This window comes from Rhinolophus ferrumequinum, chromosome 9 (assembly GCF_004115265.2).
Source record: "Rhinolophus ferrumequinum isolate MPI-CBG mRhiFer1 chromosome 9, mRhiFer1_v1.p, whole genome shotgun sequence".
In the NCBI taxonomy this organism is placed as follows: Eukaryota; Metazoa; Chordata; class Mammalia; order Chiroptera; family Rhinolophidae; genus Rhinolophus; species Rhinolophus ferrumequinum.
In genome coordinates this window covers 77,542,020-77,569,424 of record NC_046292.1, presented here as the reverse complement: position 1 = coordinate 77,569,424, position 27,405 = coordinate 77,542,020, and the positions used below count along the sequence as shown (strand labels likewise).

Below are 27,405 nucleotides of genomic sequence, written 5' to 3'. Positions count from 1 at the left end.
TGTTGCAATGATGTTGCTAAACTTTTTTGATATCAGAGGGATTATTCATTATGAATTTGTACCAACTGGACAAACAGTTAACCAAGTTTACTATTTGGAAGTGCTGAAAAGGCTGCATGAAAAAATTAGACAACCTGAACCTTTCTCCAACAAATCATGGTTCTTCCATCACGGCAATGCACCAGCTCACATGGCACTGTCTGTGAGGGAGTTTTTAGCCAGTAAACAAAGAACCGTATTGGAACATTCTCCTGACTCACCTGATCTGACCCCTAGTGACTTCTTTCTTTACCCGAAGATAAAGGAAATATTGAAAGGAAGACATTTTGATGACATTCAGGATATCAAATGTAATACGACAACAGCTCCGATGGCCATTCAAGAAAAAGAGTTCCAATATTGTTTTGAAGGGTGGACTAGGAGTTGGCATAGGTGCATAGCTTCCCAAGGGGAGTACTTTAAAGGTGACTATAGTGATATTTAGCAATGAGGTATGTAGCACTTTTTCTAGGATGAGTTTGGAACTTACTTGTCAGACCTCGTATTTATCTTGTATGCTGTGAACTAGTTTATTATTTCTCTTATTTTTTGTGGCTTTTTAAGGATTTTCTCCATATAGGCTTATGATATATGCAAATAAACACAGTTTTATTTTTTCCTTTCCAATGATCTTAGGATGAAAGTTTTCAGGTTTTCACCATTAAATATGATTTTAGCTATAGGTATTTCACAGATATTCTTCACCAGGTTGGGGAAATTCCCTTCTATTTCTACTTTGTTGAGAGTTTTTTTAAACCATGAATGGGTGTTGGATTTTTTCACATCATTTTTCTAAAATATTTGAGATAAACATATGATTTTGCGTTCTTACTATTTTATTAATATGGTATTCTATGTTAATTGATTTTCATTTGTTAAACCAACATTGCATTCCTGAAACACATCACAATTTTTAACGAAGTATAGCTCTTCTTATATGTTTTTGAATTCTCTTTTCTAATATTTTGTTAATGATTTTTGCATATATATATATATATATTCATGATATTGGCTAGTTTTCTTGTCTTGTAATGTTTTTATTTGCTTTGTTATCAGAGTAATACTGGTATCGTAGAATGAGTTGAGAGGTATTCCCTCTTCTATTTTCTAAAAGAGTTTGTGAAGAATTGATATTATATTAAAATACTTAACAAAGTCACCAATGAAGCCACCTAGACCTGAATTTCTCTTTGTGAAATATTTCTAACTACTAATTCAATTTTTCTTTTTGTTATGGTATGTTCAGATTTTATATTTCTTTCTAAGTCAGTTTTCAGAATTTGTGTATTTCTAGGATATTTTTCCATGTTATCCAAGCTGTCTAATTTGTTGCCATGGTATTGTTTATAATACTCCTTATAATCCTTTAAAATTTGGTAGGGTCAGTACTAATACCAGCTCTTTTGTTCCTGATTTTGGTCATTTGTGCTTCTTCCTTATTTTCTTGGTGGGTCTAGCTATGAGTTTGTTAGTTTTATTGTACTTCTGGTTTCATCTATTTTCTCTATATTTTTTCTATTTCAGTGGTTTTCATTCTAATTTTAATTATTTCCTTCCTATTGTTTGCTCTGCGTTAAATTTTCTTTTTTTCTAAATTGGAAGTTTAGGTTATGGATTTGAGATCTTTCTTCTTTTCTGAAATAAGCTTTGCTACAGATTTGATGATTTTTCTTAATGAATTCAATTTAAAATTACCAGGCAAAAACATAACTTACATGTGAAATTTATACTGTAGTGAAGTCATTTTGATAACAACTAATGTTGTAAGGTCAGGATGCTTTGTACACTTCCTATTCTGACAAATGTTAAAATAAGAAGGAAGATCTCTATTCACATGACAATTTTCTGTGGATATAGTTTCTGATCTTAAACTGTAAGAGAAGAATCTAATAGGATTATATAAATGCCTTCCAAATGATAAATATAGTCTATCAAAATGATATGATTGCGGTTTGATATCAATATTTGGCAGTACCTAGGTGTAAAATGACATTTGCAAAGAAAATATATAAAATTTCATTACAGATTAGGATTAACAGATGAACATTTGCATTGACTTTGATGATAGGGAACACTAAATTTGAACCACAATTTAGTAAAATGTCATCCCCAAAAGAGAATTCCATTGTTCTCATTACTAGACTTTTCTTCCCCAAAAAGTTATCGTATTTTGAATTTCATCAACAAAAAATGGTTAAAAATTTATTTGCTCATTTTACTTAAATATATACATAATACACTTGATTTTTGCCTTCTGGCCTGCAAAACAAAATATTTACTGTCTGGACCCTTACAAAAAGAGTGTTGTAACTCCAATATAAGAGGATATCTGCCAAGCAAATTAAAGATTTACCCTCACTGGAAGAAGTGAGACCCTCTAGACCCTCTAGACTTTATCACATACAATGTCTGGCATTCAAACAAAAGTGAGTAGACATTCCAAACAAAAAAACTAAATAACTGAAAACCAAGAAGAAAACAAATGATTGAAACAGAATGTGTGTGTTTCAGATATTGGAGTTATCAGGCAAGAATGTGTTATTTAAAAAAAATGAAAAGATGGAGAATTTCACCAAATCACTGGCATATATGAGAAAATACTCCAAATGTTATAAAATCTAGGATGAAAAAGCATAGGACTTTTAAAAGTTAATATCAGACATATCGCCAAATGCTTTTTTCCCAACTTTTGGGGCTGTTTACTCTTTTATTGCCTCTTTGCATAATAACAATTTATAATATTTTATATTGGAGACAGTAAATCTATTATTTAGTCTTTCCTCTAACATGATTGATAATTTCCTGAGTTCATAGCAATTTTGGCTCTGTTTCCTCAGAAAGTTCCAGATTTTGTGAGGGCAAACTCTATGAGATATTTTAAGACACAATCCAATATATTGATATACATAAAAGTTGTGACATCTTGCACAGACGTACTCACTCTTTGTGGCAGTGCTACACGTTTGTGTTCTATAAGTGCAGAAATTCTTGATAAATATTATTTTACACAATTCTCATCAGAAAAAAATGAATGGTACATTTATAATTGTATGAGCTGTGTTATTGACTATATTCATAACAGAAGATAACTTTAGTTTTCATCAGATGTTAATGAGAACCAAATCCTTCATTCATAATTGAAAATGTTTGATGTTTGGAAGATTTTTTTCCACAAACTGTTTTTCACTCTAATTTGAAATGTTTCTCTACCAGTAAAGATGTTCTTCCAGTGTTGTGTAAATTATGACACATCCATATAGTGACACAATCTCTGGCCCTGCATCTGTGTTCCCTGAGGCAGGCTGATTCAGCATAGTGGACAGCAGGAATATTCCTAGAACCTATTCTTATATCAGAATAGCTACCAATAGCTTAACTGTACATGAAAATAACTATAAACCACATAAGTATATTTTTCTAAACTTAAATTAAATGTATCCCTCACACAACGTTCCTTGGGCTAGTTTCCAAAATTGAATGCAGCCATTCTATCACCACCCCAATGAGGGTAGGTATAATGGAAGGGAAGTTGGAGTGGAAAGAGACGATGCTCTTAACTTATTACAGCTGAACATATCTTATTTTTGCAACAATTACAAAAATGTACTTCTTTGTGACCCCATTACTGGCACCTTACCCAGGGCCTTAGAAGAGACCTAGGCAAATAGTGTCCTGAAACTTAAGCTTTATTAGATAAAAAGATAAATAAGGAATAAATAATAATGATCAAACACTGGAGATTCAGGAACTGAGATGATGGGGGCAGGGGTAACAGACTTTCTATGATATGTCTTTTTATCATTTTGATATTTGTATGCCCTTTAAAAATTAAATTAAAATGTTTTGAGGCCAAATATTATAAATTGGAAATAACTGGTGACTATATTAAGCACTAAGTGAGAACTGCCAGAAGCCTAACTTTCTGATTAAAAAAAAGAAAAACAATCAGGAACCGACATGGGTTGTGAATAAAACAGTCTATCCAAGGATTCTGAGGACTGACTACAGACCTCAAATACTGAGCAAGTAGTGAGAGGACTATTTCTCGTTAACCACCCTCAGTCTCTCACCATTTAGAGGGCCTTCACAAATAGTATGCTGAGATATAGCCAAGGATTACATAATGTGGTTTCATGAGTACAAAAATTCTGCTACTGCAAATTCAGGAAGTGTAAAACTTTAAAGCTGCACTATTTACCTAGCCACGTGTCTATTGAGCACTTGAAATGTGGTTAGTACATACTGAGATGTGCTGTTTAAGTGTAAAATCCATACTCTATTTCAAAGATCTAGTACAACGATAACGTCAAAGGTAAATTTTACAAAAAAATTAACTTGATTGCATTTCGAATAATATTTACAATATATTGGGTTAAAGAAAACTTATTAATTTCCCCATTTTTTTACTATTTCAAATGCAACTACTAGAAAAATTTAAATTATGTGTGTGCTGAAATTACATTTTTGTTGGAGAGTGCTGCTTTAAAAACACACTTTCCATGCTCCTCCAGTTTGTAGAACTGCTGAGGACATTACTTGACACACCTATGCCAGCTTTATCATTTTTAAAGTTATATTTCAAAATATCAAGAGCTATAAAAACTCCCAGAATGAGAAAATTACATATCTACCACTACAATTGACTAGATCAATTAAAGTGTTATATAATTACATTGTTCTACAAGTTTGAAATCATCTCAAGAATTTTCTTTAAAGTAATAAGTAGTTCCTCCAAATATTTCATTCTAGTTATTTTACCAATTCACTTCATGCCTCTCTAAAATATCTTAAGCTATGTAAAATAAGAATGATGGACTTCCATGATCTTTAAAAGTGATCTTATAAGAAAAAAATTATATGCAAGAAAAAGACATGTGCAAAAGCTGAATGATTTCTTAAGTTGACAAAATTATTTATTACAGTAAATATTGTACTGACTCACCCTTCAATATCAGCGAGTCTACAAATCAAAAACATATGTAAGATGATTCAATATATGAAAATCAATCAGTGCAATAAACCACATTAACAGAATGAAAGAAAAGAACTACATGATCATCTCAATTGATGCAGAAAAAGCATTTGACAAAATTCATCACCCTTTCATGATAAAACACCCAACAAACTAAGAATAGAAGGAAACTACCTCAACATAATAAAGGCCTGTATAAGAAATATCAACAGCCAACATAAGACCCAATGATGAAGGTCTAAAATCTTTTCCTCTAAGATCAGGAACAAGACTAGGATGTTGCTTTTGGCTACAGCTTTTGGCTACTAGGAAGTCCTAGCCAGAGCAATTAGGTAAAAGAAAGAAATAAAAGGCATCCAAATTGGAAAGAAAGAAGGAAATTTATCTTTGTTTACAGATAACATGATCTTATCTGTAGAAAACCCTAATTATCACACACACACACACACACACACACACACACACACACACACAAACTGTTAGGACTAATAAACAAATTCAGCAAAGTTGCAGTATACAAATCAAGACTCAAAACTCAGTTGCATTTCTATACACTAAAAATGAACAATCTGAAAAGGTAATTAGAGAATAATTCCATTTGCAATAGTCTTGAAAAAAAATAAAATACTCAGGAACAAAGTTAAAGAAGCAAGACTTGTGCACTAAAAATTACAAAATGTTGCTGGAAGAAATTAGAGAAGACATCAGTAAGTAGAAAGACATCTCATGTTCATGGATTGGAAGACTAAATGTTATTAAGATGTCAATAATACCCAAAACAATCTACAGATTAAACGCAATCCTTATCAAAAGTGCATTGCTTTTTTTCCCAGAAATGTGAAAATCCACCCTAAAATTTATATGGGACCTCAAAAGACCTAAATAGCCAAAATAATCTCAAAGAACACAAAGTTGGAAGTCTCACACTTCCTTGATTCAGTACTTCCTACAAAACTATGATCATCAAAACAGTGTTGTACTGGCATAAGGGCAGACATATAGACCAATGGGATAGAAAAGAACCCAGAACTACACCTTCGCACATATGGTCAAATGATTTTCAAAAAGGGTACCAAGACCATTCAATGAGTAATACCATTTGTCTTTTCAACAAATGGTATTGGGAAAACTGCATATTCACATGAAAAAATAAAGTTGAACCTTTGCATCATTTCATATGAAAAAATTAACTCTAAATTATCTAATCCTAGGACAATTTCATCAACCTTAAAATAAACCATTAACAATAATTCCTCATTTCCCTCTCCCCACAGTCTCTGACAACCACCAATCTACTTTCTGTCCCTATTGATTTGCCTATTCATGCAAATGTATTTGTACACTATGTGACCTTTTGTGTCTGGTTTCTTTCACTTAGATTATATTTTCAGTATTCATCCATGTTATATCCTCTATCAGTACTTAATTTCTTTTCAGGACTGAATAATATTGTTGTATAAATATACCATATTTTATTTATCCATTCACCCATTGGTGGATATTTAGGCTGTTTCCACCTTTTGGATATAATGTTATTATGAACATTAGCATACAGATTTTTACATTACCATATGTTTTGTTTATTTCAAGTAGATACCTAGAAGCAGAATGGTTGGATCATATGGAAAATCTGTGTTTAGCATTTTGAGAAACAGCCGAACTGTTTTCCAAAGTGTCTGCTTCATTTTACAGCCCAACAGCAATGTATAAGAGTTCCAATTTCTAAACATCCTCACCAATGCTTATTATTGTCTTTTTAAATTGTAGCCATGCTAGTGGGTTTGAAGTGGTATTTTTGTTGTGATTTGATTTGTAGTTCCCTAAAAACTAGTGTTGTTGGCATCTTTCATATGCTTATTGGACATTTGTATATCTTCTTTAGAAAAATGCCTATTCAATAGGGTTATTTTAATTTTAATCGAGTTGTCTTTTTATTGTTGAGTTGTAACATTTCTTTATATATCTGGATACTAGACTTTTATCAAATATGAGTTGCAAACATTTTCTCCTACTCTCTAAGTTGTCTTTTTACTTTCTTAATAGTGTTCCTTGAAGCACAAAATTCTTGAAATTTGATAAAGTCCAATTTATCTATTTTTTCTATGGTTTCTTATGCTTTGGATGTTATAGTTAAAAACAAAAACAAAAACATTGTGTAACCTAAGGTCTTAAAGATTTACACCTATGCTTTCTTTTAAGAGTTTTATAGTTTTAAGTCTTATATTTAGTTCTTTGATATATCTTAATTTTTACATATGGTATGAGGTAGAAGTCCAAATTCATTGTTTTTCATGTTTATCCAGTTGCTTCAATAGTATCCAGTTTCAACTTTTTGTTAAAATTACTTTTTTTTTCTTTGTTGAATTATCTTGTCACTTATCACAAATCAATTGCTGATAAATGTAAGAGTTTATTTCTGGACTTTCAATTCTACTCTATTTATCTATATATCTAGTCTATGCTAGTATAATACTGCCTTCATTTCTCTCACGTTTTACTATGTTTTGAAATCAAGAAGTATAAGTACTTTGTGTTTTTCAAGATTGTTTTAGCTATTCTAGGTTTCTCGCAATTCCATAAGAATCTTAGAATCAGCTTGTCAATTTCTACAAACAAAACAGTTGGGATGCTGATAAGAATTATGCTGAATCTGTAGATTTATTTGGGGTTGTTGCCATCTTAACAATACTAAGTTTTTTAATCCCCAAATATGGGATGTCTTTCCAATTACTTAGATTTTCTGTAATTACTTCTAATAATGTTTTTTAGTTTTCAGTGTATAAATCTTGCCCAAATTTTGTTAAATATAGTTCTAAATATTTTATTGTTTTTGATGTTACTGTAAATGGAATTGTTTCATTAATTGCATTTTCATATTTTTCCATTACTAGAAGGAAAATTGATTTTTTTGCACGTTGATAATGTATCCTTCAACCTTGCTGACTCATTCATTAACTCTAACAGTTTTTTTGTGTGTATTTATTAGGATTTCTATATTCAAGGTCATGTCATCTTCAAATAGAGATAGTTTTACTTCTTCCTTTTCAATCTGGATGCCTTTTTAAAAAATTGCTTATTGCCCTGGTTATAATCTCCTGTACAATGTTGAATGGAAATGGTGAGAATAAGTATCTTAGTCTTTTTTTCTGATCTTATAGAGAAAGTTTTCAGTCTTTTATCATTAACTTTGATGTTAGCTGTCCTTTGTAGATGTCCTTTATCAGGTTGAGGAAGTTCACTTCTATTCCTAGTTTGTTGAGTGTTTTTATCATAAAGGCAGCTGGATTTAGTCAAGTGCTTGTTCTGCATCTATAGAGAAGATCATATGCTTTTTGTCCTTTGTTCTATTTATATGATGTATTACATTGATTTTTCTTATGTTGAACCAAACTTATATTTCTAGGGTAAATTACTCATGGTTATGTATGAGGTGTGATAAAAAAATACGGTGAATGTTTAAATTTAAAAAAATGTATTACAGTAAAAATGCATTGCCATTAATCTCCCTAAAAATACTCCTCTTCATTTTGAACACACTTATCCCAACGTTCTTGCCACTTTGTGAAGCAGTTCTGAAAGTCCTCTTTCATGTGTGTCTTTGGTTGCACTGTTGTGGCTGCCTCAATATCCTGAATTGATTCAAAATGTTTTCTTTCCATGGTCATTTTGACTTTGGGGAAGAGCCAGAAATCAAATGGTGCCAGATCTGGTGAATCAGGTGGATAAGGACACACTGTAATGTTTTTATTGACAGAAATTGCTGTACCAGAAGCGATGTGTGACACAGAGCATTGCCATGATGGAGGATGAAACCATTTGCCCATTTCATGTTAATGCATTGTTTGTGATCCATGATTTATGACACACTTTAAAACACACCTTCTCTCAACTGTAGCTCACACCCAACTGACTGCACCCAACAAGTTGAAACTTATCACACACTGTTACTAAGGGTTGACTTGCCACTTCCCTTATTGAAGATCCCTGCCTTTCCATTGGATGGCACTCCGCAGCAGCGTTTGCCATATGTTTTGATCACAACTTGTATGTTTGTTGTTAGATAGTTTGCTAGTATTTTGGGGGGATTTTTATATCTACATTTACAAGGAATATTGGTCTGTAGTTTTCTTTTGGGGGGATGTCTGTCTGCTTTTGGTGTCAGAGTAATGCTGGCATTGTGGAATGAGTTGAGAAATGTTTCCTCCCCATCCTATTTTCTAAAAGGGTTTGTGAAGAATTTGCATTATTTGTATCTGTATGTACATATACTTAAAACTATTTGATAAAATTCACCAATGAAGCCACCAGGACCTGGACTTTTTTGTGTGAAAAGATTTTTATTTACTAATTCAATATCTCTTCTTATAGATCTATTTAGATTTTCTGTTTCTTTTTGAGTCAGCTTTAGTTGGTTGTCTTTCTAGGAGTTTGTCCATTTCATCTAGGTTATCTAAGTTCTTGGTATACAATTGTTCATACTAGTCCTATATAATTCTTTTTATTTCTGTAAAGTCGATAATAATGCCTTCTTCTCTTTCTTTCCTAACTTTAGTAGTTTGAGTCTTGTCTCTTTTTTCATGGTCAGCCTATCTCAAGGTATGTTGTACTTCTTATCTTTTTAAGAAAATTACTTTTGGTTTTGTTGATTTTTTTCTATTGTTTTTATGTGCTCTGTTTTATTTATTTCTGCTCTAAACTTTGTTATTTCCTTCTTTCTTTTTGTTTTGCATTTAGATTGTTCTTCATTTTCTACTTCCTTAAGACAAAGGTTAGATTTTTGATTTGGGATATATTTTTTTCTTTTTAAATATGGGTGTTTATAAACTTCCTCCTAAGAATTTCTTTGGCTTATATCTTGTAAGTTTTGTTGTGTTTTTATTTTCTTTCATCCCAAAGTATTTTCTAACTTCCCACATGATTTCTTCTTTGACCCATTTATTTAGTTTCCATGTATTTATGACAAATTCCTTCTGGTATTGATTTCTGGCTTCATTAAGTTAGCATAGCATATTTAGATTTATCCCTCTTGTTGGGTATATAAGTAGTTCATCCCTTTTAAATGCTCATTAGTACTTCATTATACAGAGTGATCAGTTTGTTTATCCATTCTCCAGTTGAAGAACATTTGGGTTATTTCCAGATTTTAGCAATTATGAATAAAGTCACTATGAGGATTCATGTATAGGTTTTTGTATAAATGTAAGTTTTGTTCACTTGGGTGAATATCTAGGAGTAGGATTGATGGGTCATATTGTTAGTGTATGTAACTTTATAAGAAACTGCCACACTTTTTTCTAAAATAGCTATTGCTTTCCCACCACCGACGTGTGGGGGTTCTAGTTGCTCCACGTCTTTGTCAGCACTTGGTATTATCAGTTTTTTCTTTTTATTATTTTAGCCATTTTAAAGGATGGTACCTCCTTGTGGTTTTAATTTATATTTCCTTAATGACTGGTATTAAACATCTTTACCTGTGCTGATTTTATGTAAAGACATTTTTGAGAAATCAATGTCATATGCTCAAAACATGCCTGTCAGATGAAGAAATAAAAGCTTAGAAAGGGAGCAATGTGGAATTTTTATTAGAGATCAATATGTCTAAAATTGGAAAGACTGAGTATTGGAGAGGATATAGAACAACTAGAACTGTCATACACTACTGGTGGGAATATAAAATGTTTGGAAAGCATTTTGGCTGTTTCTTAAACACTTTCAAAATACCTGGACCATATAGCCCTTCCACTCTTAGGCATTTACCTGAAAGAAAGAAAAGCATGTGTCTATACAAAGACTTGTACACAAATGTTCATAGCAGCTTTATTTGTAGATTCCTGGACTGTCCATGCATTCATCAACATGGGGATGGTAAACAAACTGAGGGTTACCCATAAAAATAGAATACTACTCAAAAGTAACAGCAAAAAGAACGTGGGTGAATGTCAAAATAATTATGAGTATGCTGAGTGGAAAAAGCCTGACAAAAAAGAGTACAAGCTATTTTCTACTTAAATAAAATTCTAGAAATTGGAAACTGCTCAATAATAACAGAAAGCAGATCAGTGGGTGCTTGGGAATGGGAGACGAGGCATGGAAGAGCAAGACAGAGGGATTACAAAAACGCAAGAGAAAACTCTTGGGGGTGACAGATACACTCATTATCTTGGTTGTGGTGATGGTTTAGTAGGTGTACTTAGATGCTAAAACTTAACGAATTATGCAATTTAAATATGTGTAATTTATTTTATGTCAATTATTCATCAATAAAACTGCTTAAAAAAAAGTTAAACCTTAGCAATATCTGAGAAGTATTTGATCTCCTTATCATATAAATACATTATATAAATAAGAAGCCATGCTCACAAGTTTGAGCAGCAGGCTGTGTTTTTTACAACTTAGAAGCATTAGATGTTACTGATGATGAGGAAAGAGTGTCAGAGATGGGCTGTTTAAGTGAGAGAACACTGTTCTCCTCTCAGCTCTTTTCTCCTATATCCTATTGAACGGCCAAATGCTTTAGTGTCCAAAACGGTTGCCACTACCATGTGTGGCTATTCAGCATTTGAAATGTATCTAGTGAAGAGCTAAATTGTTCATTCTATTTTAATTAATTAACACATTAAATTAATTTTAATTTAAATTATAATAGCCACATATGTCTAGTGGCTACCATATCGGACAGAGCAACTCTAGAGCACTTCCTAGTAGAAATCTGTTTCATGGTCATTCTTCCCCAGATTGCTATTTTAATTTTTCTGTCTTCACCAAAGGGTAACTGATAAAGACGATGATTTCTGGCAGTGGTGGTGGAGGCTGCTGCTCTGGGAGAGGAAGCGGGTGGGCTGGAGGAGGGAAGCACACCTGAACTTTACAAATCAAACTTTGATGAATGCCTCCATCATCACAGAAAGTTCTTTTGGGCAGCATTGCTCTCTAGAGGGTTCCCGAAGGTGTTTGAACATGACACATTTGAAATAACGTGCAAAATGAAATTTGCTATCTGCTTACTTCCAAAGCCAGGAACTGGAAAAGCTATTGAACTGCACTGGCTGCCTGTCTTAAAACACACAGAGCAAATGCTACAATGAATCAGCCATTATCAAGTGGGCTCAGAACACAGCCGGCCATCACTGCTCCAGAAACCAGGGAAACATGAGATCTAGGACTTTGGCAACAGCGCTGGATTTTATGTGGATACCTGAAAAACTATCTACAGAATGTACTCTTACATAATGAATAAGCTTCCTTCACTGATAAATGCCAATTTTCCAGTGGACCATGGAAAATTGGCTATTTTGGGCCACTCTGTGGGAGGCCACGGAGCTCTTAACTTGTGCTTTGAAGAATCCCGGAAAATTCAAATCTGTGTCAGAATTTGCTCCAATCTGCAACCAGTTCTCCATCTTTGGGTGGGTGGGAGGGCAAAAATCTCTCAATCGTTATTTGGAATCAGATAAAAAAAATGAAAAGCTTATGATGTTGCTGTTCTTAGGAAATTTGATACAAGTTCTGGTTAGACATGATCTAGGAGATGATAACTAAACATTTCAGCAAGACAGCTACTTCCTGACATCAGACATTTTTTGATCACAAGAGGGTATGACTATAGTTACTTTTCATTACAATCTCTATTAATGACCACATTAGACTTTATGCAAAATTCTCGAGTACAAGAAAAGTCAGACACTGTAATCTCTCCTGAGTTATAGAAGTTAGAATAAAGAAAAACACAGTTATTCAATTTTAAAATATGGGTGTTCATGACACTAAAAGAGTTTCATGCTGTGGTTGAATCATCTGCTAAATAAATGCAATAATTCAAATTTTAAAAGTTCAAGTGTATAATTATAATTTTAGAAGGCTTATCAACCATCACACATATTGGAATGGCACCAGACAGTTATTCAGACTTTTCTGCAGTTACTTTAAAAAAAAAAAGTGTAGTCAGCCTGGTCTTATCTTATAGGTCTCTTTGACACTTTTTATGAAGTTGTAGTATATCAGTCAAGACTTGTCTGAAGATCAAGTTTTGTTGAATGAAGAATGAATTTTCACTGCTACATCTGTGAGAAGGAAGGAGTTAATCACTTTTTTTCCAAAATCAACTTAGATTTAAGATGATAATGATGATGATGATGATGATGATGATTCCTCTTCCTCCTCCTTCTTCTTCATGTCAGAAACTGGAAATATTAACTGTATTCCATTCTGTGCTATAGAATTCTCCCCACTCCTGTCGACAGCCCTTTCCCCACAGGCATTTGAAGAAGTTGCATTGATTTTATTTCATTCACTTTTATTTCGTCACAACTAGGGAAATCCACAACAGTATACATGGGTACTTATTAAAGTTTCAAAAATGCAGAATTTCACCCATTAATGTTTTTATTATTCTTAAAACATGAAATAAAAAAATGTAGCCTCTCTAGTTCTTCCATTTTAGCTTCAGGACTAATTTCAGTGAGACTTGTCACATGGTCATGGACGGTGGACTTGAAAGTTTCTATTCCAGCCACACCATGGTCCCAGACTCCCTCACACCGCCCCGCCCCCAGGGCATCCACCCCAGCCAGCCACGTGTCTCACCAATCCTGGCACCGCAGGCTTTCATGGCTCTGGCTCTGTCTATCCTCTCTGCCCTGCACAGGACCACAAACCTTTCCTGCTGCCTTCTTTAGGGATGCACTGCCAGATGGATCCACGGATATCCTTGCCTTTCTCCTCTCAGTCATTATGCCTCCTATTTCGCCAGCCTCCTGCCCTTATTGCTCCCTCAAAAGTAGAGGCATGGGAAAAGAGCCAATGCTGAGCCCGACCCAGCTCCTCAGTCAGAGCTGCTCCCTTCCTCCTAATAATAGACTTGCACTATTAACAGATTTGACAGGACCCAGAGAATTTCTGAAATGGCATAAAGTGAACAAGGATGCTTTCTCTGTATCGGATGAAACCCAGCTGCTAACAGTCTAGTCCCACATGAAATCTCATTCAAAAGAACAGTAATGCAGAAGCTAAAAGAATAACCAAAAAAGCCAAGACTTTACGGTATCTTCACATATCCTTCAGAGAGCTCTTCCGGTCGGTGCAGACAGAGGTACCCCACCCCTACTACTACCAGAAGAAGCCTGAGGATGTAACCAAATGTTTGCATGTTGACCCCTTTTCTTGAATTCAGGAATTTCCCTCTGTGTGATCACGTTCTTGAGTTGGCAGCTGAGAAAGCCACTGACAGCTGCGGAGCTATTTTCTCCTTTAGTCACAAGATGATGGAGATAATCTAGGATGGAAGTGTGGGGGAGAGAAGGAGGAGACGGATGCTCTCTGCTCCAACCAGAATAGGGTAACATGGCTCTTAGATCATCCCTTCACGAAGATCAGACACCTAAATGACTCATGATTCTCTCCCTTCCATTTGATGAGAAACAACCGGATCATATCAGCTAAGCTCCTGAGCTGTCAGAACAAAGGATCAAATTTTAAAAAGTCTTTTTGTTTTGTTTTGTTTTAAGGATTATTACAAAATACATAATCTGGATTGCATTGTTTCCCCCAAAAACTGAGGAATCCATAAAACTCAATAGAATACTATTTCCCAAGTAGGAGATCTGGCTAGGAAAATTATTTAAAGTTAATCCTCTCTGTTTTGTTGATGACTGTCTAGCTAAAATATGAATAAAATTGGATATCTAGAGTTGTTCACTGTACAAAATTTTCAGGTGCCCTGACTGGGAATGTATCTGATTCCCATCTGATTGAAGGAAGTTGTTTTGGAATTTTCCACTTGTCACCATGATTCCATAAAATTGTAGTTCAACCACTCTTTATTTTATATGTATTAAGCATACTCTGTATTTAATCCATGCTAATATTGTATATATATTATAGATATATCATAATATTGTATATATATTATTATTATTGTATAATATATTTTATATATATATATTATGTAATAATGTGCATACATATATATAATATGTAATAATATATGTAATAATATATTGTATATATATTATTATACATGTACAATAATATATATACAATATTAAATTCATAATAGACCACTGATCATTCTATTTATTGTTTAAAATTATTTTGAACAATGAAAGTTTCTTCCAGACAATGCATATTTTCTAGGTTGTTCCCTGAGTGTTATGTATGACAATGTTCAGTTCAACCAATATCTATTGAGCACCTTCTATGTGTGAGGTGGATGGATATTTGAACATTGCTGTCACTTAAAAGGGAGTTGTTAATTTTGGCTAAGTTCTAGGTAGACTTCTCCACATCCCTCAGTTTTTCTTTCTTCATCATCATTAGCTGACCGTCTTATAGCAATAGTATAAGCCCTTACTTCCGCCATGATTAAATTAGAAAGAGTATTCCACTCAATAAACATAATTTTATTTTAAAAACTGAAATATAATTCTCTATTTTAGCTATATATTATGGCTTCATCTTTAACTTACAACTACAAAATATACCACATAGAAGATATGGAAAAAAATGAAAGAATATACAAATGCTAGCATGTTCTGTTCGGATGATATGATTATTCTTATCTGTTCTATATTTTCATTATTTTTAAATACTACATTAAAATGAAAAATATGCAAAGTGTGCCTTCTTACTAATAAACCTCGTCTAACCATTGACCTCAGGCAGTTTCACCTTCTTAAGCCTTCTTTAAACTCAGAATAAAAGAGTTGAATTCAATATTGGCACCTTTTTCTGTACTCACTCTGGATTCAAATTGGCTTCCAAGTTTCTTAAATTCTCTTGGATAATCTCTCTCCCTTAGGCTATCTCTAAACTTTTGAATCTGGCTTCTTTTTTTTTTTAATTAGAAAATAATAATTCTCTTACTGGCTGTTTTTAAAGCCTTTATCTTATTTCCTCCCAATAATTGGAATTAAAAAAAATATAAAACACTTTTGTTTATAGTTTTGTTTTCTGTACTAATTTGGACAAACTTGTCTATTTCTCTGAGCTCTGACTTTAAATCTGGATTTGTTTCAGTAAGCAAATCAACAAAACTGTTTACTGACCACCGATTGCATGTCATGCACTGTCTTTGGTTAGGGCCACTGGGCTCAGTTGTCCACATGTATCTGGCTAATGGGTGAAAAGAGGCAACTGGTCAACATGTGCCAAGAAAAAGAGATTCTGGGCAGCCCTTTCCTTAACATTGCATAATGATATAAAATAAATTTGAGATAGGTATGTTCCTGCTTTTAGGAACTTAAAAATAGATAGGGGAGATGGAAAACAGAAAACCAAGGGAAAAAATTTTGAGCCAGTAATTTATTTGCAATTTAATGAAACTGTAAATTTCGAAGGTATTCGATGAAGGAAAAGAGGACTGGAGTATTTAGGTATAGCTCCAATGAGTCAGTGGAATATAAAAAGAATCTTTAGGTTTAAGATCAGCGGTCTTATCTATTTTCAGTTACATAAAATTTTCATGCAGGGACAATCTTATCCATAAAGTGGGTTATTAGAGACATGCCCTGTGGTTTGAGGGGTGTCCACCAGCTCCCTTCATCTTCTCAAATGCCTCTGAACCTCACTCACATCCACCTCATTGCCTGAGATTAGTGAGTTATCTCTGTGAGCGAAGGGATGGCTATCACAAGATGCCCTTTCGAAAAAGAAGATGGCCCCAAAAGGTTAAACATCCCAAACATGATCTGCTTGGATGATTTTGCTGAATGACCCTGTTCTCACCTCTGCTCTGGAGAACCAGAGCGTGTATTCACCTGAGGCTGATATGCTGGCTTTGCTGAGGGACTTGGAAAGAAAAGGCAGGAAGGAACCACGTTTCTTTGTTTTGTACTTCTGTAAATCATTGATATCTCCATCAGTGTTTAGACAGAGATGACTCCAAAAAAAAAATGATAAAAGCGTGGATTATGTTCTCAGAAAAATGTACAAAACCTAAAACATTACATATAATTAATTCATGGAGCTCATAGATTCCTGAAGCCTGTTTGGAGATCCTAGAGATCACTGAACAAAGGGTCATTTTTAGTGTCTGCGGTGCTGGGGAAACTGGTGTTGTCCACCGTCCCTTTCTTCTATTTATAGTTCATCCACTCAACTTCCATGCCCCTCCCTTTCTCTCCCCCACACCATTTGTAGGTGGACAGAGCCGTTAAAATAATGACTAAGGATTTTCACATAGGAAAAAGGAAGGCTATGTGCTTCTACCTCCAACTTGTTTCCATGTTCTAAAACTATGTAACGAAGAGCAAGGGGCAGCCAAAGGAAGCTAGGGAGTGGGGAGAGGTGGGGAGAAAGGTGGCTGATGGAGGTGGTGGTGTACAGGTCATGTGATGTGGACCGCTCTGCCATACTTGTTACTGCTCTGTCAAGGGGAAGCTCAGTTTAACATATCAGGGAAAATCAGACCACGAGGCATAGCCATCACAGAGTTCTGTGTCTGGGTCAGGACATATGGAAATAAAGAAGATAGAAATCCTTACTATGGACTTCACATGGCAAAAGTCTGGAATATTTTAAACTTGTTTTCAGGGTCTTTGACTTCTCAGGCTTAAGGTTCCAATGCTGCAGTCCCCAGGAAGAGGGTCAGGATGCAGACGCTGAGCTACCCTGGTTCCCTGTTTGAGAACAAAGAATGTAAAGAATTCCTCCACCCAAAGTAATCAGGGTCTCCCTGCCACCCCTGCCAAGGGAGTTTGTATTGCTGAGAGGGGGCACTCTTAACTTAATTTTGTCTATATAATTTACTCTTGTCTCTATCTCATAAATTCAAGAGAGTATTACTCCCCTTCCCCTTTCTCTGCACAACTCACCCGCAGGTACTATAAAGTTCTACCATTTTCTTTAGTCGGGTTTATTCATTCCTGTTACATCAGCTCAATGGAAGCAGGATCAGTTTTATTTCTAAGTGTTCGTAGTGATGTACAGACAGCAATCCCATCATGACTGTTCAGATATCAGGTCTCATAGTAAGTTTTTGTGATATTAAGTAGTAGTTTTCTATTCGTTTCTATTTGTTCCTACAAAGTGTACGGATTAAGTGCACAAAATCAAGCCAGACTGCTGGATCCCAAATCCTACTCACTAATGTTGCTTTGCTACGTAGGCAAAGGGCTAAACCTCTCTGTGCCCATTTCTTCATTTATAAAGTGCAGATAAGAACAGAACCCTCCTCATAAGACTGGCAATTTAATACATACGTATAACATGCTTAGAACAGAATTTGGCATATGGTAAGTGCTCATTAAATCTTAGCTACAGTTATTAGTCTGTTTGCTGAGAGTGCAGCGTTTTCAGCAGCCACAATGTGTGAATCAACCACTGGTAAAATTGCCATTGATAACCTTCCACTTGGAAGTCATTAAAATGAAATACAAACGCCCAGGGCATATGGGGAACATGTTCTTCAGAACTTCTGACTCTAGAGAAGGTGTATTGGTGGAGGCACACCATCATTCTCCTTTCCTCCTCGTGTGCCAGGGAAAATCTCCAAAAAAGAACACTGTATTCACTGGGTGTTTTCCATTTGCCCATAAGAGACCACAGTGGTAGGGTCCAATAGGCTAAAGTAAGACAGCACAGGGGCAATAATCTGATCTCAGTTGTGTCAGCAGCCATGGGGGTAGCGCAAGCTTCACAGAGACCTGGGGCCCAGAATACATTGAGGGCACAACTTGGAGTCCCGAGACTCATTCTCTCTCTGTGCACCAGCAAGAACATGGCTTAGGGGTGTATTGGTTTCCATCCAATACACCCCTTGTGGGGAGAACTTTTCACCAAGCCAGCACAGGGATGGTTAGCCTCCTGCATGTCAGACTCATACACAGGAGCATTTGAACCCCAGGAGCAGAGTCTGGGAAGACATCATGGAAGCCTGGATTCCATCTGATACTTGTATAAGCTTTATAGACTATGAATTTTGAGGTCTGAGTCACCTACTCTCTGTCAAGGTTCTAGCAAAGCCTCTTCATATACAATAGTTAGCTTTAAAGTGTTGTGTTACATAAAGAAAGGCAGAAGAACAGTAGAAACATTCCAATGATGAGCCCTTCTTCCCCACCTGTCTACCATATTATCAGCTCTTGTTGCAGCCCTGCCGGTGACAATTGTAGTGTAATCCAAGGGGACAATAATCAATGGAGAGGAGGAGATTCAGATGTAAGAGTAGGGGCCCCAGGAGGCATAAGACAAGAATATTATTAGCTTTGGTAAGGAAGGGGATATCAATTCAAATGAAATCTAAGGAGCAGGGAAGAGAGGAGAAATTATGAGATAGAGGGGAGAAAAGTTGAAGGTGTAGAAGTTAACACGGTATCAGCAGATCTCCTTTGTAGCAGAGAATGAGATCATCTGCTAAGGAGAAAGGCAGGTTTGGGTTGGAATTTCAAGGAGAACTGAAAGATCTGGAGGATTTCCTCGCCTCTTATATCTTTCCAATCCTAGAAAGCATCACCAAATTAATCACTGTTATCCTGATTCTGCTGCAAAACTGTGTATAGTCCCCCAGTGCCTGCCTCTTAGGGTTCAAACATCCCAGGCTAAGATCGAAGGATTCCACCAGCTGGAACCTACCCTACCTTCCCAGATTTGGTTCCCACAACTCTCCATTCTAGCTAAACTCACTGACTGTCCTTCATACATTTCCCATCCTTTATCATCTCTCCACTTTTGTCCCTGCTCGCCTTTCATCTTGAGTGTCCTTCCCCCACAGTCCACTCTTACTATTTAATTTCTCCTTGAAGGCTCAACTCTCCACCAGGATACATTCTCTTACCCCAGTACTAGAAACAACCTCCCTCTTTTCTGCACGTGCACAGAACTTCGTTCATGCTTCTCTTAGGATATTTTTTGCAGTCTTCCTTACACTGTGGTTATTTTTATACTCTCTTCATCTTCTTACTATATTATAACTCTAAGGGCAGGATTTGTGCCTTATTCACCTTTATACTCCATAATACTTGATACCCCAATGCAAAATACACTTAGCTAGAGGAAATGCTCTATTAATATTTGTTGACGTCAATGCTAGGAAAAATAAAGTCATTTTAGGATGCTTGGAAGTTTCCTGTGAACCTATACATGTTAGTTGTTATGGATATATTATTTTTTGCATTCCTGGAATAAAATGTTCTAAATACATATATACTTCATTCATTCATTCTTCAGTATAAATGTATTGAATACCTACCAAATTCAAGGCAGGTGCATGAAAGAGATGGCACTGGTTCTGGATATACTCTTATGCAGTATATGCATTCATTTCTCATTCGTCATTTTGTTTCCCTTCTTTCCAGACAAAAGGGAGCAAAGAGGCACTCCATCACCACGGTTAACCAAGAGCAATGTGTAATAAGAATGACTTTCATTTAAGTTGTGACCTATGGGGTCAGAATAAGCCTTGTAATGCTGAACTGAATTAGCTGCAATTTTAACATCAACACAAAATATTGGCTTTTTAGACAGTCTTCCTTGTGTTTACTTAGAAATTTTGCTTTAAAAAGTATCAGTTACACCCTCCCCATTTTCTCTCTTGTCTGAATTTATTTTCCTGACGTTCATTCAATGAAGAGCTTCAAGTCCACTTTTGAACATTGAAATAAACTGATGAAAATTGAAAATCAATGTTTTCCTTCTAATAGTTTGAGCAAAAAAGTAAAATGCCTCCGATTTTGTAATTATAAATAATATATAATGGGGAAATGGTCACAAACTTACACGCTTTAAAGTAGATTGGTTTGGGGTACATTTGTTTTTAAATAATCAAGCTTTTTTTTTTTTCCCTTTTCAAGATGCTGTATATAAATACATTTTTAAAATGTTGTTTCAAGATATGAGTTCACCTGAACTTGATGCTAAAAGATTAGATGTCCACTCCTTTTCCTGCCAGGGCCTCTATCCATGTACCGGGGTTGGGGGACACACAGGCCTGCCTCTTGCTTCCCAAGAACCCCTCATTTCTCTGCACAAGTCTTGGAAGTCTAATCTATCCGTGGCTCCTTCAGCCAGGAGCTTCCTGGATCGTTGCAATGCTGTCTGATGCAGTTTCATTTCTTTCATAGCCTGGCGCTTGGCAGGCTCTCTCTCCCTTCCTCTCCTTCCCTATCTCCCTCTCTTTTCTCCCAAGGCCCATGTGCCCCTCCTTTTCTCGATCCCCCTTTCTTCTCTGCTGCCCTTTATTTCTACTCCCCACCCGCGCAGCTTTGCTCTCACTCTCCCCCACGGCTTCTCTGTATTTGGAGCTTCCGGAAGCCACCGGCGACTCTCCCCTGGAGCAGCGTGACTGACACCGACTCTTTCGGGGGGAGGAGAAGGGGAGGAGGGCAGGCGGGAGGAGGGTGCGAGTGACCGAACACGGATTTGCATCGCCGAGAACAAAACCCCAAGACATCCAAGCAGGTAATCCTGGAGCTGCTGGGCAGGGCGAGGGAGGGGAAGGCCGGGGATGCAGGTGCGGGGGGCGCGGGGGGCCGGCGCTCGGAAGTTGCGCGGAATGGGTGGGGTGCAGAGCGGCCGGGACGCGGCGGCGGCGCGCGAGGAAGAAAGGCTGTGTGGACGTTTGTGGGGACTGGACACCCGGGACCTGGGGTGGGGACCCTAGCGGGGGCCGGGGCCGGGTGCCTGGGGCGCGGGGGCGCCGGCGGGGGCGGCCTCCTCATCTGGGTCAGCGCAGCGGCGCGCCCTGCCCCCGCGACCGAGCCCGGCTCGAGATGCCTCCCGCCGCTCGGAGGGGTTTGCGGCCGGACAGGCGGCGGCGGCCTCGCGCTCCAGGCTCCGCTAACTTTGCGATGCTCGTCCGCTGGGCTCTGAGCCTCACGGGGAAGCGTGTGTGCGGGGATAGGGGCTGTCATTAGACTGGATCTGATCACAGCCACCTCCATCAGGGCTGGAAAAAAACAGCCCTGGCTGCTCTGCAGGACCTGACTTGAGTCAGTGTGTCATTGTAAAAAAATGCAAAGGCAACTGAGGCACTGAGGGACAGCTTGGAAAAGGGCACCTCACCACTGCTGCTTTGGGTAAAGAGGGTTGTTCCTGGCAGTATCGGCGTTATTATCATTTTTAGGGTTAATAATCACATGGGCGGGTGGCGTTTCCTTTACTCTCATCAGAGTGGTGTCCGGCATCACAAATAGCCTGCAAGTTTTAGCGGTACTTTAATCGGTGCATTCTTTACAATGAGTAAATATGGGGGACTGCATTTATTTTAGGAGACTGAACTAGGGTTAGGTCCAAGGGCAAAGCGGAGATGAACAATTAGCAAAAAAGATCAAGAACTTTTGATTATATAGTCTTGGGAAAGCAGAAGCCTATGCGACTTAGTTTACCAGAATTGTTTACACAGCACTGTTTCTCTATTGCGAATAAAGACTTTTTTTTTTTTTTTAATTTAAAGAATGCCTTAGAATTCTGGGATAAAATATCTAAGCTCACTTAATGTAAGATTACAACAGTGGAGTGATGTTTGGGGAAATGGTTCTTATAGGCTATACTGTAAACCTCTTGAGGACAAGGTTGGGGTTTTGGTAGTTCTTAGAGCACCGAAACAGTATTTGAGTCATAGCATGTAATGAGGAGACGATAAAAGTTTATTAAACTAACTCAATAGTTTGAGTGTGGCTGGATCATGACTTCTTGAAATTGCATATTTTGCAAGGAAAGACTATTCCACAAACCCCCAAATCTAAAAATCCTTAATAAAGTTAGAATCAAGGTGTCATATAAATATTAAAGAAAAAGAGAAAAAGAAATTAACTATGAGAAATCATGAAGGTGACTTTCAAGTTGGTCTTAGCTGGTAGGAAATACATTTCTGCTGCTCACTATTAATGTGAGAAGTCAAATTTGTTGATATAGTGAAAGGTTTGGCAAACTTCTTGTGTAAAGGGCTAGTTGGTAAATATGTAGGCTGTGCTGGCCGTGTGGTCTGTTTAGTAACTACTCAACCGCACCATTGTGGCTTAAAGCAGCCATAGGCCATACGTACAAGCATGGTGTGGTTGCATTTCACTTTATTTGTAGATGCTGAAATTTGAAGCTCATGTAACTTTAACCAGTAGGAACATCTTTTTCTTTTTTTTCCCCCAAGCATTAAAAAATGTAATAATCATTCTTAGGTTGAGAGGAGACAGAAAAACAGGAAGGTGTGTGTGGGGGGTTATCCTGTTGGTAGTAGTTTGTTAATCCCCCCTACATGTGACAGAGTTTGGAGATGAACCTTTTGAAAGGATTAGTGGGCCAGATTCTCCTAGTGCTTAAGTCATACCTGGGAGTTTAGTTAAATGCCTTCAAAAGTAGCATTAGCTTATTTGAGGCATTTTAGTGTTTTGTTTGGTCTTGAATTCTACCTAACAGATGTCTTTATGAATGAGGATTTTTTTAAGTTCTTTAATTATGTAATATTTTATATATGACAATAATATTCTAAGTTTATGTGAGCTATAAACATTATATTCAAATGACCACCTGTGACACCATCACATAGCTTTAAAAACTAGGGCTTAAGAACTAGATAATTGTGAAAAGATAACCCACAAAATGGGAGAAAATATTTTAAAAGCATATATGTGATAAGGGACTTGTATCTAATGCATATAAAGAGCTCTTACAACTCAATTTATAAAAGATAAATAACCCAATATAAAAATGGTCAAAGGATCTGAATGGATATTTCTCCAAAGAAATGGCCAATAAGTGCATGAAAAGATGCTCAACATCATTATTCATCAGAGAAATGCAAATCAAAACCACAATGAGATTCCACTTCACATCCACTAGGATGGCTAGATTTAAAACATCATCAGATAAGTGTTGGCGAAGAAGTGGAGGAATTGGAATCCTTATACACTGCTGGTGGGAATATCAAATGATGTAACTGTTTTGGAAAACTTTTTCAAAAGTTAAAAATAGAGTTGCCGTATAATAAAGCAATTTCACTCCAAGTATATGTATCCAAGAGAAATAAAAGCATATATCCACACAGAAACCTATATACAAATGTTTATACCAACACCATTCATAATAGCCAAAAGGGGAAACAACCCAAATGTTTATCAACTGATGAATGGATAAACAAAATGTGGTATATCCACACAATAGAATATTATCTGGCCATAAAAAGGAATGAGTACTAATACATGTTATGATGTGTATGGATCTTGAAAACATTATTGAAAGTGAAAAAAGCTAGTCACACACACAGAGAAAAAAATGATTCTGTTCATATGAAAATGTCCAGGACAGGGAAATCCATAGAGACGGAAAGTCAATTAGTGGTTGCCTAGGGCTGGGGGTTAGGGAAGCAGGGCGGGGTTGGGGAGGGTCGGGGTGATAAAGGAAGGATACAAGGTTTTATTTTGAGCTGACGAAAATGTTCTAAATTTGACTGTGGTGATGGTTGCATATATCATTGAATTAAACACTTCAAATGGGTGAATTGTATCATATGTGAGTTATATCTCAGTTAAGCTATTAAAGAAAATAAACAGAAAGCTACAAAAAAAGAACTGGATTGTTACCTATACTGTTGCATCCTGCTTTGTGCGCTTCTCTTATGCCATTCAACATGTCCCTCCCAACCCTGAATTTTCTGTTAATCATTCTCTGGTTTTATTGTAAAACAGTTTTATGAAATATATATGCAGTTCAAAATAGTAAGTTGGTAGGTTGGCTTATTTTTGATTTATTAAAAGGGTATATATAATATTCTCACTTTCAAAAAACTCAACATTAATTTTTTGAGAATTATCCATATTGCTGCATGTAACTATATAGTATTTGTTGGCAAATATTTCACAATTTATCTTTTCTCTTACTGATGGGCATTTGAATTGGTTCCCATGTTTTGCTATTACAAAGAGTGCTGATTTGGAAACCTTTTACACTTATCTTGGCACACATGTGCAAGAGTTCTTCCATGTGAATGTAAATGTGCCATGTACCTTAGTGACCCCCCAAAATTGATTCTTTTTCTGACTTTTACGTTAATGGTATATACCCAGTTTATTTGTTCCCCCAAACCAAGATAAAATGACTAGAGCTGAGAATGTGACTTCTCGTGTTATTTAAATTCTAATTGTTATATTTATTTGCTCATGTCCTAAGAAGTGTGGAAAAACACTAATCTAAAACTGTATAACTGAATTTTGCAGCAGGCCCACTTAACCCAATCACTTATGAACATCTTCACCTCCTTATATCACCTGGGTTTAAAATGGGACAGAGCACACCTTTAACTATTAAATCAAAGGGACATTACTTTAAGCAAGGTACGTAAGTGGTTGCTAAACTTCACTAACATTTTCCTTGTCTGGTATCTTGCTGGGTAGTCTGATATTTCTAACATGATTAATTTGGTTATTCTGGTAGCAAGCCAGTTGGAAATCTGGTATTTTAACTTTGGGTACTTTCTATGTCTGCCCTGTTTAGGCTGTGAACTTTTTCAGTTCATTCAGGATATTTCCACTTTATTCAGGAACGGGGGGAGCACCCTAAGGCCAGAAGAGGCCATTAAAAGGGATTGTTTAAAGGTTTTTTTCCTTCTGTGGTAAAATATACATAACATAAAATTTACCGTTTTAACCATTTTAAATTATACAATTCAATGGCATTAAGTACATTGACAAAATCATACAATAGTCAACACCGTCCATCTCCAGCACTTTTACATCTTCCCAAACTGAAACTCTGTACCCATTAAACAATAACCCACCCCACCCTCCCATAGTAACTACTATTCTACTTTCTGTCTCTATGAACTTGCCTATTCTAGGTATTTCATATAAGTAGAATCATAGAATTATTTGTCCTTTTGTTACGTGATCTTTTATGTGCACAGGAATTCCATCTTGTTTTGTTTTTCTGTTCAGTAGACCCTTTTTCCACTAAAGTAAAACATGGCTTCTTTCACCTAGAAAATATGCAATACGATTGTTTGCCTTTCAATATACAGCCCTGAGAAAGGGACAGACATAAGAAGTTGTCTAAAACCAGAAGAACATTTATGGAGGGGTCTTTATCTGTCCTGTTTAGTTGATTAGACATTTAATAATCCTGTTTTCTCATTAACCACTTAGTCAAGTGGATAGTACAGTTAGTCCTTAACTCTTAAAGTTTCATACCTATCTGATGAATAGGTGAATTAGGTAACCTTTGATGTTCCTGTTAAGCCCCAGCTTCTCAGAACTTGAAGGCCATTCTACAATAGAAAAGTTTGATCTAAAACCATTCTGGTTTGATAGAAAGGGGTTTTAAAGATCAGGAGGGTTCTGGGAGACTAACGTAGAAATGAGGAGGGCTAAATGGCAGTATTGAAGAGGAGGATGGTCCCTGGAGAAGCTAGATTCTGGAGACACCAAGAAGAGACCTTATAGTACATAGACAACATTTATTGTCTTGTGTCAATACTTGTACTCAGTTTCATGAGAAAATAACCTTCATTACTTGCAGCAGTCCGTGTGGAAATTCACAGAAACTCTGGGATCCTTTGGTTATTCATTTCCTCATGCTGAATGACTATAATATGAGGTCTGACAATTACGTTTGGAAACTTGTTGCAATGATGTTGCTAACATTTTTTGCTATCAGAGGGATTATTAATTATGAATTTGTACCAACTGGACAAACAGTTAACCAAGTTTACTATTTAAAAGTGCTGAAAAGGCCTGCATGAAAAAGATAGATGACCTGAACTTTTCTCCAACAATTCATGGCTCTTGCATCATCACAATAATGCACCAGCTCACACGGCACTGTCTGTGAGGCAGTTTTTAGCCAGTAAACAAATAACTATTGGAACACCCTGCCTATTCACCTGATCTGGCCCCCCAATTAGTTCTTTCTTTACCCAAAGATAAAGGAAATATTGAAAGGAAGACAGTTTTACGACATTCAGGACATCAAAGGTAATATGGTGACAGCTCTGGTGGCCATGCCAAAAGAAAAGTTTCAGAATTGCTTTGCAGGGTGGACTAAGCACTGGCATCGGTGCATAGCTTGCAAGGGGCGTACTTCAAAGGTGACCATAGTGATATTCAGCAATGAGGTATGTAGCACTTTTTCTACGATGAGTTTGCGAATTTAATTGTCCGACCTTGTATGCCCAGCACAGTGAGAATCACCGGGGATGCAAAGATGAATATCAGTGAAGGATCTGACCTAAGAAAGAACAGAAGTTCACTACAGCTGTGAACATAGGTCTAAAGGGTCTGCTTAGATCGTTGTCATCATTAGTTTCAACCTTGTTCCTACTTAGTTTTATTCAGAGAAGAATCACTGGATTCCTTTTTTTTTTTTTTAAAAAAAGATTTTATTGGGGATGGGGAACAGGACTTTATTGGGGAACAGTGTGTACTTCCAGGACTTTTTTTTTTTTCCAAGTCAAGTTGTTGTCCTTTCAATCTTAG

The 27,405-nt window shown here is 36.4% G+C and overlaps 1 protein-coding gene across 1 annotated transcript in view; it reads left to right on the top strand.

The window, feature by feature from the left end:
- Nucleotides 1-21,054: 21,054 nt before the first annotated feature.
- Nucleotides 21,055-27,405, top strand: part of CAP2 (cyclase associated actin cytoskeleton regulatory protein 2) — a 144,992-nt gene continuing 138,641 nt past the window's right edge. Inside the window, exon 1 of the mRNA XM_033115558.1 lies at nucleotides 21,055-21,403. The gene's annotated coding sequence lies outside the window, so the exon portion shown is untranslated. The remainder of the gene's footprint in view (nucleotides 21,404-27,405) is intronic.